At 47.2% G+C, this 15,623-nt stretch overlaps 1 non-coding gene across 1 annotated transcript; it reads right to left on the minus strand.

Annotated features, from left to right (window-relative positions):
* Positions 1-14,413: 14,413 nt before the first annotated feature.
* TRNAG-UCC (transfer RNA glycine (anticodon UCC)) lies at positions 14,414-14,485 on the minus strand. Its single transcript has one exon. It is a non-coding gene; the product is annotated as a tRNA-Gly (tRNA).
* Positions 14,486-15,623: the final 1,138 nt, after the last annotated feature.

The following is a 15,623-nucleotide window of genomic DNA, read 5'->3' on the forward strand; positions in this document are numbered from 1 at the left end:
AGCAATCAGGTTCTTAAAAGAAGAATTTTAATTAAAGAAAAAGTAAAAGAATCACCTCTGTACAGTCAGGATGGTAAATACCTTACAGGATAATCAGATTCAAAACATAGAGAATCCATCTAGGCAAAACCTTAAGTTACCAAAAGACACAAAAACAGGAATAAACATTCCATTGAGCACAACTTATTTTATCAGCCATTTAAACAAAACAGAATCTAACGCATATCTAACTAGATTGCTTACTATTTATAGGAGTTCTGACCTGCATTCCTGCTCTGGTCCTGGCAAAAGCATCACACAGACAGAGAGAACCCTTTGTCCGTCCTGTCCCCCCCCAGCTTTGAAAGTATCTTGTCTCCCCATTGGTCATTTTGGTCAGGTGCCAGTGAGGTTATCTTAGCTTCTTAACCCTTTACAGATGAAAGGGTTTTTCCTCTGGCCAGGAGGGATTTAAAGGTGTTTACCCTTCCCTTTATATTTATGACAGGTGCCAAGGTCCTTTTTAGTTTGAGGAGGCCAGCTATTAGAGCATGTCCATTTAACCCTCAGACAAGGCTGTGGAAACCTTCAGAACTTTTATTTTTTGTTTTTGATGTCTATGGGGTCCTCACATCCATGCTGCATGTGGTTTGCTACAATTAATACTTTAAGAAAACTCCTAGGTGAAGTGAGACTTTACCAAAGTGACTTTGGCCTAAAGTGATAGTCATTTCAACTGGCTCAGGACACATTGTCTGTATCCAAGGAGTTTTCACACCTGATTTGACTGGACACCTCAAGGAGTCACTGTAAAGTGGGGTAAGGTGGAATCATCAATTGTAAAGATCAAGAGAAAGGTGGAAGTCCTTCACCTTCGAGGTCAAACAGCTGTCTAACAGAGACTGATGTACTGTGACCCCAAGACTGATCCCCTCTGGGGAAGGAAGTCACATCATCAACAGGCTATGACAGCCCTGACTAGTCTGTCTGTATCTAAAATAGCAGACTAGCCTTCACTGCAGCTACACCCCTACACTCCCTTGGCATTCTAGTAACTTGCCATTCCTTTTTCTATTGTTTCTCTTTTGTTTTTATTTGCTGGAAGACATAAGAACAGCCATACTGGGTCAGAGCAAAGGTCCATCTAGCCCAGTATCCTGTCTTCTGACAGTGGCCAATGCCAGGTGCCCCAGAGGGAATGAATAGAACAGGTAATCAAGTGATCTGTTCCCTGTCACACATTCCCAGCTTCCAGCAAACAGAAGCTAGGGACACCATGCCTGCCCATCCTGGCTAATAGCCATTGATGGATCTATCCTCCATGAATTTATCTAGTTCTTTTTTGAACCCTGGTATAGTCTTGGCCTTCATAACATCCTCTGGCAAGGAGTTCCATGGGTTGACTGTGTGAAGAAATATTTCCTTTTGTTTGCTTTAAACTTCCTGCCTAATAATTTCATTTGGTGATCCCTAGTTCTTGTATTAAGAGGAGGCGTAAATAACACTTCCTTATTTACTTTCTCCACACCAGTCACGATTTTATAGATGTCTATCATATCCCCTCTTAGTCATGTCTTTTCCAAGTTGAAAAGTCCCAGTCTTCTTAATCTGTCCACATATGGAAGCTGTTCCATACCCCTAATCATTTAGTTACCCTTTTCTGAACCTTTTCCAATTCCAATATATCTTTTTGAGATGGGGCGACCACATCTGCATGCAGTATCCAAGATGTGGGCGTACCATGGATTTATGTAGCAGCAATATGATATTTTTAAACCACCAGCTGCACGTTTGCTGTCACGTTGCCCAGGATGTCATTAACACATCCCGAATGGCAGTGCAGTTAATTCACAGTTGCCTGGTGTACTGTCTGCCATGGATAGGAGCAACATTACATTATTTTTGGCATTCACAGAACAGCTGCACACAATGGACGATCGCTTTTGAGCTCAGGAAACTAGCATTGAGTGGTGGGATCGCATTATCATGCAGGTCTGGGATGAAGAGCAGTGGCTGCAGAATTTTTGGATGAGGAAAGCCACCTTCCTGGAACTGTGTGCCGAGCTCGCACCAGCACTGAGGCGCAAGGACACCGAAATGAGAGCTGTCCTCTCTGTGGAGAAGTGTGGGGCGATCACAGTGTGGAAGCTGGTGACTCCAGACTTTTGCTGGTCAGTCCCGAATCAGTTTGGAGTCGGGAAGTGAACGGTTGGGGCTGCGTTAATGCAAGTGTGCAGGGCCATTAATCGCATCCTCCTAGGAAGGACCATGACTCCTGGCAATATGCGTGACAGTGGATGGCTTTGCAGAGATGGGTTTCCCTAACTGCAGAGGGGCAATAGATGGCATGCATATCACAATTTTGGCACCGGAACACCCTGCAACATAGTACATCAAGAGGAAGGGGTATTTTTCTATGGTGTTGCAGGTGCTTGTGGATCATTGAAAGCATTTCACTCACATCACCACAGGGTGGTCTGGAAAGATGCATGACACACGTATCTTCAGGAACACCGGCCTGTACCGAAAGCTGGCCCCACGAGGCCCGCGGGCGGGGTAGGTCGCTCCCAGCCCCGCAGAGCCACACAGAGGGCCGAGGCGCCCCTGCCCGCCGGTCCCTGCGATTTGCAGCGCGTGCGCGGTGCCAAGCAGGCGGAGACTACATTTCCCAGCACACCCGGTGCACAGCAGCCCTTCCCAGGCATGCGCAGCACAGCTCGCACCGAGGGGGCGTTTCCCCACCCCCGCGCCCCTGCCAGAGCTGGGCACGCAAGCCAGGGCGGGTCTCCCTGTGCCCGGCTGGGGTGTAGGGCACAAGGAATGTGCTGCCGCTGATAAGGAAAGGGGTGGTAACAAAGCTGCTAGGTCAGGGGTGGCCAGCCTGTGGCTCCGGAGCCACATGCGGCTCTTCAGAAGTTAACATGCGGCTCCTTGTACAGGCACCAACTCCGGGGCTGGAGCTACAGGCGCCAACTTTCCAATGTGCCGGCGGGTGCTCGCTGCTCAGCCCCAGGCTCTGCCACAGTCCCTGCCCCCACTCCACCCCTTCCTGCCCCCTCCCCTGAGTCTGCTGTGCCCTCGCTCTTCCTTCCTCTCCCCCAGAGCCTCCTGCATGCCATGAAACAGCTGATCGGGAGGGAGAGGGAGGCGTGTGGGGATGTGGTCCCTGGAGGAGTGAATTGTTACCAGCAGCAATTACTGATACAAGGTTGTTCTGATTTGCTGACTTGTTGCTACCTCTCATCTTGAGCATCCTCTGGTCCTGGGGTTGCACATTGTAACAATGAGGATTGCATCTGTCCCAAGTTGCTACCTCTCACCTTTCCCATCTTCTGGTCCAGGAGTAGCAAAGTGAGACCTACCTCTGCCAGCTCTCACGGTGTAGAACTCTGTGAATTGGATGAGGCCTGTGGGCCCTTCTTTGGCTGTTTAAAATATAAATTAAACAGCACAATGACATATATCTGTACAATAACAAAGCTAAATGAAAAGGAGTACTTGTGGCACCTTAGAGACTAACCAATTTATTTGCGCATAAGCCTACAGCTCACTTCATCGGATGCATACTGTGGAAAATACAGAAGATGCTTTTATACATACAAACCATGAAAAAATGATGAAGTGATCAGAGGAATTCACGGACTCCCAGCCACAGATGAGACAAATATGTGAACTGCTACGAGACTTTATGCAGTCAGATACTTTGATAAGGGATTCTTTGTTTCGGAGGGCTATATGTAAAATATTTCACTGCAGTGTTTTCTCCACAAATTGTAATTAGAGGGGGTGTGTTCAAAGGAAGGCGGGGGAACAAAGAGGGGTGAGACTTAGGGAGAAGGTAGGTTGTATGGCACCATAGTAAATACTGAAAAAATGTTTCACAACTATTTTATTAGATTTAAGTAATTTAACAGTGAGCCACAATAATGTGTTGTTGTGGTGTACTGGGTTATACCCGGTCAGGCAGTTTTGGGACCTTTTAGGAATCATATGGTGCTTGGTTTACATGTATCAATATAACACTGACAATATTAGTTTTGTGGTTCTTACAGTAGATTTATGATTGTTACACAGTCACTGATCCTATGAATTGTCACAATGCACAGTAACAAAGTGGGTGCTTTTTACTACTGCTGCGCATTGTGCAACATATGTTAGGAAATAATAAAGATGAATAATTTCCCAAAAATATACAGTTTTAATGAGTATTGAAAACGCTTCACAAATATTCTGTGCAAGTTAAAAGCAAATACATTAGAATCTTAATAAATGTCTGCAACAGAGATTAAAGAAAGTGATCAATGGCTCCATGTCTAGTTGGCAGCCGGTATCAAGTGGAGTGCCCCAAGGGTCGGTCCTGGGGCCGGTTTTATTCAATATCTTCATAAATGATCTGGAGGATGGTGTGGATTGCACTCTCAGCAAATTTGCGGATGATACTAAACTGGGAGGAGTGGTAGATACGCTGGAGGGGAGGGATAGGATACAGAAGGACCTAGACCAATTGGAAGATTGGGCCAAAAGGAATCTGATGAGGTTCAATAAGGATAAGTGCAGGGTCCTGCACTTAGGACGGAAGAACCCAATGCACAGCTACAGACTAGGGACCGAATGGCTAGGCAGCAGTTCTGCGGAAAAGGACCTAGGGGTGACAGTGGACGAGAAGCTGGATCTGAGTCAGCAGTGTGCCCTTGTTGCCAAGAAGGCCAATGGCATTTTGGGATGTATAAGTAGGGGCATAGCGAGCAGATCGAGGGACGTGATCGTTCCCCTCTATTCGACATTGGTGAGGCCTCATCTGGAGTACTGTGTCCAGTTTTGGGCCCCACACTTCAAGAAGGATGTGGATAAATTGGAGAGAGTCCAGCGAAGGGCAACAAAAATGATTAGGGGACTGGAACACATGAGTTATGAGGAGAGGCTGAGGGAGCTGGGATTGTTTAGCCTGCAGAAGAGAAGAATGAGGGGGGATTTGATAGCTGCTTTCAACTACCTGAAAGGGGGTTCCAAAGAGGATGGCTCTAGACTGTTCTCAATGGTAGCAGATGACAGAACGAGGAGTAATGGTCTCAAGTTGCAGTGGGGGAGGTTTAGATTGGATATTAGGAAAAACTTTTTCACTAAGAGGGTGGTGAAACACTGGAATGTGTTACCTAGGGAGGTGGTAGAATCTCCTTCCTTAGAGGTTTTTAAGGTCAGGCTTGACAAAGCCCTGGCTGGGATTATTTAACTGGGAATTGGTCCTGCTTTGAGCAGGGGGTTGGACTAGATGACCTTCTGGGGTCCCTTCCAACCCTGATATTCTATGATTCTATGAAAGGGAAGGAACGTTCATGTCCATGTTAGCTATCCGTACATCAGCTGTGGCTTTCAGAGGTCAGAGTATGTGAAAGCTGTGGTTGTCCTTAATGTCCCCTGGTGTGGAGTGGTAGGGGTAGGGATACAGTCCATGATGCTACATGAGGAGGGAAGTGGTATAGTGGAATTCTCCAAGGACTGGAAAGGGAGGTGAGCCTGTGAGTCCTGTGTTTGGTGCCGGAGAAGCCCCATTATGTTCTGATGCATCTCCCTCTCCGTTTCCTGTGTCTTTCTCCTGTCTGCTCTTTCCCTCTCCATTCAGTCTGCAATATTTATCCTCCAGGCCCCCGTTCATGGTCTGATGCAGCACTGGCTTGTGGATCTCACTGATTAGAACATCTCAGATCCTCTTTTCTCCTCCTTATCTGGCTCAGGCATTCTGTGGGTGTGGAGGGGGAACCCCTCAAGGGCAGCAGCTACAGATTTAACACACACCAAAAAGTACTATTGTCATTATAGTCACAAAGCAAAACAAAAGTTAAGATTCCGAAATCCCCTCCCATGCTCCCCTAAAGGTTTAAACAAGACATGCTTATTGACACTTCTGCTTCAGAGAGCATGTGCATGGCACCATTCACAGCAACAGCCATGGTGAACGTGGGCTGCGATCCCTAGAAAAGCTCAGGAGAAGATTGCCAAGTGCTGTTACCTGTCCTTGGAACCAGCCAAGGAATGAGCTCAGACAAAGGTCGAACTAGAACAGCACTTAGGTTTATTTATTGGCATTGAGCAAAAGTTGTTTTGTACGGCTATACTCACACACATATCACATTCATGCTGCAGGCGCAGGTGAAGATTGATCTTGATTTCACAGGTGGCTGAGGCTGGCCAGGCGACAGCTGCCTGGAGATTGGCCACGAGGCTACGAGAGTCCCCGAAGTCCCTTTGGATCTGCAGGAAGGCTCTACTGCTTCCGGTCCGGTCCCAAGTTTAGCATTCTGTTACATTTCCTTGTTGGTACCCCTGACCTGGCCCCCCATCTCGAGATTTATACCTTCACCAAGATAATACCATGGTTCCATAAAAGGCATATTTGCCTCTTTGTTTTGCCATTGGCTGTTACTCACACTATCTAACTCATTCCTTACATTAATTGCTTACATATTGATAAGCATGAATACAATTGATAGAGTTTTGGTCCCCCCACTATAGAAGAGATGCGGACAAATTGGAGAGAGTCCAGCGGAGGGCAACACAAATGATCAGGGGGCTGGATCACATGACTTACGAGTAGAGGCTGAGGGAACTGGGGTTATTTAGTCTGCAGAAGAGAAGAGTGAGGGAGGATTTGATTACAACCTTCAACTACCTGAAGGGGGGGTTCCAAAGAGGATGAAGCTCAGCTGTTCTCAGTGATGGCAGTTGACAGAACAAGAAGCAATGGTCTCAAGTTGCAGTGAGGGAGGTCTAGGTTGGATATTAGGAAACACTATTTCACTAGGATGCATCTGATAAAGTGGGTTTTAGCCCACGAAAGCTTATGCCCAAATAAATTTGTTGGTCTCTAAGATGCCACAAGGATTCCTTGTTGTTTTTGTAAATATAGTGGTATCAGTGTCTCAATTTCTCTTTGAAGTAAATAGCAAAACACCTGCAAATGGTGGGCGATAGGCAATTGCCTTATGTTAATCCATGTAGCTAATTACTGATGATGTTTAGGAAATAGGAGGTTAAGTCAAAGACACTATTGTTCACCTCAGGACTCTGTGCTCTCAAGAGAATGCCTGGAACAGTATAAAGGGCTCTTCAGACTTGATCCTTTTTATCTCAGATCTACTTAAGCTTCCTTCAGGGGAAGTTTGAGTCATAAGACTAAGGTCTGCCATCCCATCTGGACCACCCTGATATTGAATATTTGGACATTGGACTATGACCTAATGAACTGATTCTGAAAATAATTCTTTGCAATTCTAAAGCTCACCGTCTCTATTATGAAACTGACCTAAGGACTATATTCATGTCTGTACATATAATGATCTTTTAACTAATACTCTCTCTTTTCTTTTTTTAAAATAACTTTTAGTTTAGTTAATAAGAATTGGCATGTATTTGGCAAGATCTGAAATAGTCATTAACTTGGTGGGTAATGTGTCCAACTCTTCGGGATTGGTAGAACTTCTTATAAAATGAACAAAATTTTCAATAATCCTTATTGTATTTGACTTGGCTGTCTGGGAGGGAGCCCAAGGCTGGGTTGTTTTAAGGGAACTGTATTGTGGCTTCCAGGTAACCAGTAAGGTGTTGTTGAAGCTGTTTTGTTGCTGGCTTGGTGAATCTAAGTATTGAAATAACCACCAGTTTTGGTAATTGTCTGCCCCATTCTTTGCAGTTAGCCCAAATTGAGAAATCTCAGTGTGCCCTCCACCCCTGGAACGCCAGTCACAGCGGCGTAGTCTGGCTAGGATACACATTACCACAGGTTAATTGGGTTTTGGATCAGAACCACATGCTTGTCAAAAATTAATTTTGATATTGGAGAGTTTAAAGGCTAAAAATCAGTTACAATGAGTGAGCAACAATCATATGAAGATCTGGACAGAAAAACCCTTGAAGAAATGTGCTTACAGAGGGGGTTGACTTTTAGGAAAAAAGCCCTAGAGCGAGAACTGAAAAGTCTGTTAATGGACCAGTGATCAGAAAAGAGGGTCTCCTTCACCTGCCCCAGATGCAGCTGCTGCAGCAGAAGCAATCAAACTGCATGCCCTGAGAGAGAGCCTGTGTCTTGAACATGAACAAAGACTGGCGGATCTTCGAATGCAAGAGAAGCAAGTCTTGGGCCCAGCTGCAAAAAGAAGCTGAGGAAAGAACCAAGCAGGCTGAAGACAGAGCCAAAGAATCTTACTGGAAGTGAATGGAATTGCTTGCAAGCTGAGGCAAAACTTGCCAGACTTATGCTCCAAATCAAAAAAGTTAAAGAATAGCAGGAACTGTATCGTCCTGAAAATCCCGTTTATACCAGTCTTGGTATGTTGTTGGATAAGAACATGGTAACTATGTTTGATCAAATTGATGTCATAACCCATTCCCAGCGAGAGTATGCATGTGAATCTTCTGTGTTATCTGTACCTAACGGAGATTTATGAAGGGGGGCCATGTATGACTCTGAGCAGTTGTCTGTGTTTAGTCAGGTATGCTGTGACCAGAAAGAGGGTAACCATATATACCCCAACACTGCCACCTTTTATTCAAATGCTGTTACCGTGAGCTCAGGAGGAGGTAACCCTGACTGGGTTGCTAAGAAGTGCAAAGTGTAGACAAAGCCTTAGAGAAGTGTGTTGGTGTCTAATGACCAGAGTCTTTCAAATGTGTATGAACCCACTGAATTTGCTTTAGAAAAATCCAGTGTGGGTAGCTTAAAGGAGGCTTCTTTGTTAACTGATATTGGAAGTGAACAGTCAGGTTCAGAGGAAAGGCTGGATTCCGGGATTTACACAGCAGAGCAGCCTTGTGAATAGACCGCTAGACACTTTGGGTATGTTGTGTGAGCTCTGATGCACGTGATGCCTTAGGGATGCAGAAATTGGTTGTTGGAAATCAGAAAACCTGAAGGTCAGACATGCTAATGGGAATTGGTTGTGTCTCTTTAAGGCATATGGTGTCCATGCAAGTTACCTAGCTGACAAGGAACGAACAAATCTGCCCATAGCTGCTAGCACAGAGGACACCCCTAGCCAGCCAATAAATTCTGTTAAGCAGGAGAGCTCAGATTTTGATCCTCCAGAACTGGATGGGGAATAGAGAGGTAGCTCAGTGGCAGAGCACATGCTTTGCACATATGCTTTAGTCTAATAATTCCACAGATTAACTACTCTAAGATGGAAAAGAAGCCCTTGAGGAATTCCACCATGATTTCAACAATTTCCATCCCACCACCAACCTCAGCCTGGTCCAGTCCACACAAGAGATCCACTTCCTGGACACTACAGTGCTAATAAACAATGGTCACATAAACACCACCCTATACCGGAAACCTACTGACCGCTATTTTTACCTGCATGCCTCCAGCTTTCACCCTGACCACACCACACGATCCATCGTCTACAGCCAAGCTCTGCGATACAACCACATTTGCTCCAACCCCTCAGACAGAGACAAACACCTACAAGATCTCTGTCAAGCTTTCTTACAACTACAATACCCACCTGCAGAAGTAAAGAAACAGATTGATAGAGCCAGAAGAGTTCCCAGAAGTTACCTACTACAGGACAGGCCTAACAAAGAAAATAACAGAACGCCACTAGCCGTCACCTTCAGCCCCCAACTAAAACCCCTCCAACGCATTATTAAGGATCTACAACCTATCCTAAAGGATGACCCAACACTCTCACAAATCTTGGGAGACAGGCCAGTCCTTGCCTACAGACAGCCCCGCAACCTGAAGCAAATACTCACCAACAACCACATACCACACAACAGAACCACTAACCCAGGAACTTATCCTTGCAACAAAGCCCGTTGCCAATTGTGCCCACATATCTATTCAGGGGACACCATCACAGGGCCTAATAACATCAGCCACACTATCAGAGGCTCGTTCACCTGCACATCCACCAATGTGATCTATGCCATCATGTGCCAGCAATGCCCCTCTGCCATATACATTGGTCAAACTGGACAGTCTCTACGTAAAAGAATAAATGGACACAAATCAGATGTCAAGAATTATAACATTCATAAACCAGTCGGAGAACACTTCAATCTCTCTGGTCACGCAATCACAGACATGAAGGTCGTTATCGTAAAACAAAAAAACTTCAAATCCAGACTCCAGCGAGAAACTGCTGAATTGGAATTCATTTGCAAATTGGATACTATTAATTTAGGCTTAAATAGAGACTGGGAGTGGCTAAGTCATTATGCAAGGTAGCCTGTTTCCTCTTGTTTTTTCCTACCCCCTCCCCCAGATGTTCTGGTTTAACTTGGATTTAAACTTGAAGAGTGGTCAGTTTGGATGAGCTATTACCAGCAGGAGAGTGAGTTTGTGTGTGTATGGGGGTGGGGGGGATGTGAGAAAACCTGGATTTGTGCAGGAAATAGCCCAACTTGATTGTCATGCACATTGTGTAAAGAGTTGTCACTTTGGATGGGCTATCACCAGCAGGAGAGTGAATTTGTGTAGGGGGGTGGAGGGTGAGAAAACCTGGATTTGTGCTGGAAATGGCCCACCTGATGATCACTTTAGATAAGCTATTACCAGCAGGACAGTGGGGTGGGAGGAGGTATTGTTTCATATTCTCTGTGTATATATAAAGCCTGCTGCAGTTTCCACGATATGCATCTGAGGAAGTGAGCTGTAGCTCACGAAAGCTTATGCTCTAATAAATTGGTTAGTCTCTAAGGTGCCACAAGTACTCCTTTTCTTTTTGCGAATACAGACTAACACGGCTGTTACTCTGAAACCTACTCTAAGATTGTCACTATTTGAGGGCAGAGCACAGCTCCCTGGCATTTATATGAAGATGGGATCTTATCTAGCCAGCGAAGTCTCAGGTGTTTATACCACAATCACCTCCATGTTCAGTGGACATTCATTGCCCGATACACGGGATATCAAGATCCCTGGGACTCTCTGGGGAAGGGAATTTTATTATTATTTTTACAAGGTTTTCCCCAAAGTGTATTCCGATAGAATATTGGGTAAGTTCATATTGAAAATGGTTATTAATGTGGGGCCTCCACAGTGCGCGCCGGCTTCTGAAAGCAGACTCAGACTAGTGCAATATCTGAACAGCAGTAAGCAGGGGCCAGTGTGGTGCGGGACAGTAATGCCGGCTGCCTGGGAGCTGCAGCCGGGTGATAGAAGGCATGACTCCGAGATAGGAGGCCCCACACTTACTTGGGATAGCCAGGAACATTGGGGGCTCATCCTGGGATAATGAGAGCCCCCTGGATCCCCACACCATTGCTGCCACCCAGATCAGCCATGGAGACCCATCCCCTACTATGGCACTTTGGGGGCTGGGGGCGCTGCCTCCCATGCAGGGTAGGGGCTGACTCTGTCTCTTGAGTCCAGGGCACAACCTCTGCTGCACAAGACGTGGCCCTGTTGCAAAGGCATTCCTTGTGAATCCCCCTTCCTGAACCAGCCCCACCCCAGGAAGGAACACTGGGTCTTCAGGGAAGAGGAGGAGAATCTGCTTTCCATGCAGCCCTGAGGCCACAGGATGCTCTGGGAAAAGCAGGATTCGGGATGTAACCTACAGGGAGGGCTGCCTAGCTCAGTGGTAGCGTGTGTGCTTCACCTGCATTAGGCCCTGGGTTTAATCCTTAGTGTCTCCAGATTCTTTTGGCCTGCCCAGCTGTGATGATCTAATGGGTTAAGGAGTCAGACTCAATATGTACTGGGCTTTCCCTGCACAAGCTCAATAATTTCTGTTCACTGCCAGAGGGATTTGGGGCTTGTGCTCCTAAATCCCCTTGGCTCTATGGAGATTCTTCTCCCCTGTGCCTCTTGGGATGACGGTGGATGACGATGGAGAAGGAGGGAACCCCTGAGTCCTGGAGGGAAAGGTCCCGTCAGCACAGACGGAATGCTTAGAGAGCCGAGCTGCAGGTGATTTTCACACTGCAAAGACACTGCTCCCTTGAGGGGACAGGAGGCAAGTGCAACGGGTTTGGGATGCTGCTGCTGATGGAGAGAAAAAATGCTGGAGTAAACGAAAGCTGAGACCCAATGAGGGGCAGGTGAATGGCAGCTCCACGCAGGGCCACGGCGCTCAGACACCCCAGGTCTAGGCACCCTGGGCTGGGCTAGACAGAGAGCAAAGGCAAACGGGGACCCTGTCCCCTGCAATGTCCCTCTGCTGGGAGAAAGCCCCAGGGATAAGTAGGAGCTGGGGTGGAACAGGGGTTGAGTGTGGAGCAACGCCAGCCCCCCACATGGAGAGGGGGAGCAGGGCTTGGGCGAGGAGCAATGTCAGCCCCATGCAGGGGGGAGCAGGGCTTGGACCAGCGGCTCAGGCCAGCTCCACGTGGTGTTCCCTTTTCCCTTTGGGAACTATGGTCATCCTATGCAGAGTGAAAGAGTTTCACACCCTGCCCAGCTGGGGCTGAGGGAATCAGCATCTACTGGGGGCTAGGATGGAGCTGCATCGGCAGCCGAGCGGGAGGTAGGTTGGAATCGAGGAACCTGGGGAACATTTCAATCCTTATTTTCTATTGTTTGGTTTGGGATTGTGCAGATTCAACGACTGCAGCCTCTGCTCCCGGGTCTCTCCCAAGGACATAACATTTCTAAAGATTTTAACAGAAATGAGTGAAACAAAATGGCCACTTGCTGGCTCCAGAACCTAAGGAATGAAAAACCCCATGCTTCCTCTGTGTGTGTGTTGACTCTGAAAAGGGATTTGGGTCCACTCACTTTACTGCTGGGCTGGGAACATAGCAGGACAAAGCCATTTCCGTGATTGTGACACTGGGTGTGAGGAGGCTTTAATCGCATTAAAATGGAATGCTGATTTTACACCAGAGTTATTAGCCGCAGCTTCCCAAGGGCAATTCCAGTTGGCTCTTCCCAGAGATGGGTGGTCGGGCAACAGGGAATCTCTCTGGGTCCCACTGTCAGTTCTCCAGTCTTTCTCCTTCCCTCCCTCCCCCACACTATCACAGGCCCCCACTATTAATGAACCAATGGATATAAACTGGCCATCAGCAAGTTTAGGCTTGAAAATAGATGAAAGTTTCTAATGATCAGAGGAGTGAAATTCCGGAACATCCTCCACTTGGGACAGAAAACCCTACTGGCTTCAAGACTGAGCCTGATAAGTTTCTGGAGGGGATGGTATGACTGGACTGCCTACAATGGCGTGTGGCCCATCAGTCACTTACAGTAGCAAATATCCCCAGCAGCTGGAGATGGGACACTAGGGGGCTTTGAGTTACTGGTCACTCTAAAACATAGGCTGATAGACTTTAAGGTCAGAAGGGACCATCTTGATCAGCTAGTCTGATTTCCTGCACATCGCAGGCCACAGAACCTTGCCCACCCACTCTTGTACTAGACCCAGAACCCCTGGCTGAGTAACTGAAGTCCTCAAATCATAGTTTAAAGACTCCAAGTTTTAAACCTGCAAGTGACCTGTGCCTCATGCTTCAGTGGAAGGAGAAAACCCTGCAGGGTCTGTGACAGTCAGACCTGGGGGAAAATTCCTTCCCAACCCAAAATACAGCGATCAGTGAGACCCTGAGCATGTGAGCAAGATATACCTGCTAGAAACCGAGGAAACAATTATCTGTATAATGACAGGTTTCAGAGTAGCAGCCATGTAAGTCTGTATTTGCAAAAAGAAAGGAGGACTTGTGGCACCTTAGAGACGAACAAATTTATTTGAGCATAAGCTTTAATGAGCTACAGCTCACTTCATCGGATGCATCCTGAATGCATCCGATGAAGTGAGCTGTTGCTCCTGAAAGCTCATGCTCAAATAAATTTGTTCGTCTCTAAGGTGCCACAAGTCCTCCTTTCTTTTTGCGAATTCTCTGTAGTGACTCAGAGGACTCCCCATCTAGTGTCCCATCACCAGTCATTGGGGATATATACTGCTAGCAGTCGCAGATCAGCTACATGCCATTGTAGGCTGACCCATCATACCGTCCCCTCCATAAACTTATCATGCTCAGTCTTCAAGCCAGTTGGGTTTTTGCCCTCACTGTTTCCCTTGGGAGGCTGTTCCAGAACTTCATTCCTCTGATGGTTAGAAACTTTCATCTAAATTCAAGGCTAATCTTGCTGATGGCCATTTGTTCTTGTGTCCACTTAAGTTTTGTTATGTCATTATTATTCGAACACAAAAGAATCCGTAGCAGCAAAAATTGTGTTTCCCCCTTTCTCCCCATCATGCCTGAGCATGATACAAACACCTCCTACAGCTGGAAATATAACACTGAAGACAAGGAGCTACAGATGCGTGTTCCCACAATTCTGACTTTGTCCAATGACACAAGGATGCTTCCCCCATTGTGTGTTTGGTGACCTGCTGGGATGTGCGACAGGAATTCTCTCATTCCACTGATAATGTGATTATCACACAATGTGACTGACATTAAACCAATTCCAGAGAAAGAAGAAAAACATATTTGCATTGGCCGGGAATCGAACCCGGGTCAACTGCTTGGAAGGCAGCTATGCTCACCACTATACCACCAATGCACATGTCGGAAGTCCTTCTCCCAGGGATCACAAGTAAAAAATGACTCACTCCTGCAGCTAATGAGCAGGATGTGTGGGCTGGAGGCAGCCTGCCATCTGTGAGCAGAGTCAGGTTCCCAGAGTGACTGAAAGATGGTCTTAAGGCTGTTAATCTGTCACCTTCTAGTGGGTGTTTGGTACATGCAGGCAGCCCCTGCTCCTGGGTCTCTCCTGAGGAAATAAAGTTTCTGTGCAAAATAACAAAACTTTTCACAGACAGGAGGGAAAGGAAATGGCCACACGATGGCGCCAGGGCACCAGGAATGTAACACAGCAGGATTCCTCTGTGGGCAGTAAAAAGAAAAGGAGGTTGTGGCACCTTAGAGACTAACAAATGTATTATGCGCAGTGACTCTGACAAGTGCTTGATCTCCCCTCTCCTGGATTCCAGGAGCTGTTGGGTTTCACCCTTGGTAACCTGCAAGGCGGAGACAGTTCTATTGATGGTGACACTGGGATTGAAGGATTTGATCATATTATTAAAAAGATTAGTCGGAACCTGAGCTCTCAGTTCTGACAGGCTGGTGTCCTCAATTCAGTTCCAAAAGGCCCCCGGGACCCCGCACTCCCCAGCGGGAGTGAAAGGAGACACCCCCAGCTCTGCCCTTAGCTCCAGGCTGACGTATCAGGAGTGGGGGGGATTGACTTCTTTGCTGCTGAGAAGGGAGCCAGGCCAGTTCTCTGGGGGCCAGCGTTCCCAGCCTGAGCCAGGCGACTTCCCTGCCTCCTGGGGCCTGCAGGCTTGGACTGGTCCTGGGGACACCCTGCTGCTCACCGAGCCACTGAGCCAACCCTTGGGAAAGGCAGCGGTTTTGCTCCCTACTTCAGCCTTGTCTGAGCAGCGCTCTGGGGAATCCCCGAGAATAAAGACTCAGCCAGGCTGATTGCTGGGCATGTCCCCTACAGCCAACACCCACAGACTCTCCCAAAGCAGCAACTCCTCCTTCTCCTGTCTGACACCTGAATGCAGCTGGAAATCCCAGTTCCTGGAAGTCAGAGACAACTGCTGCCTCCCCATACTTGGGGGGCACAAGCTAAAAGAGAGGACACGTGACCTCCCCACCTGTCTCCTCCCCAGTCTGGGGCACCCACACTCCCC

The sequence above is a fragment of the Lepidochelys kempii genome, chromosome 28, assembly GCF_965140285.1.
Source record: "Lepidochelys kempii isolate rLepKem1 chromosome 28, rLepKem1.hap1, whole genome shotgun sequence".
NCBI lineage: Eukaryota > Metazoa > Chordata > Testudines > Cheloniidae > Lepidochelys > Lepidochelys kempii.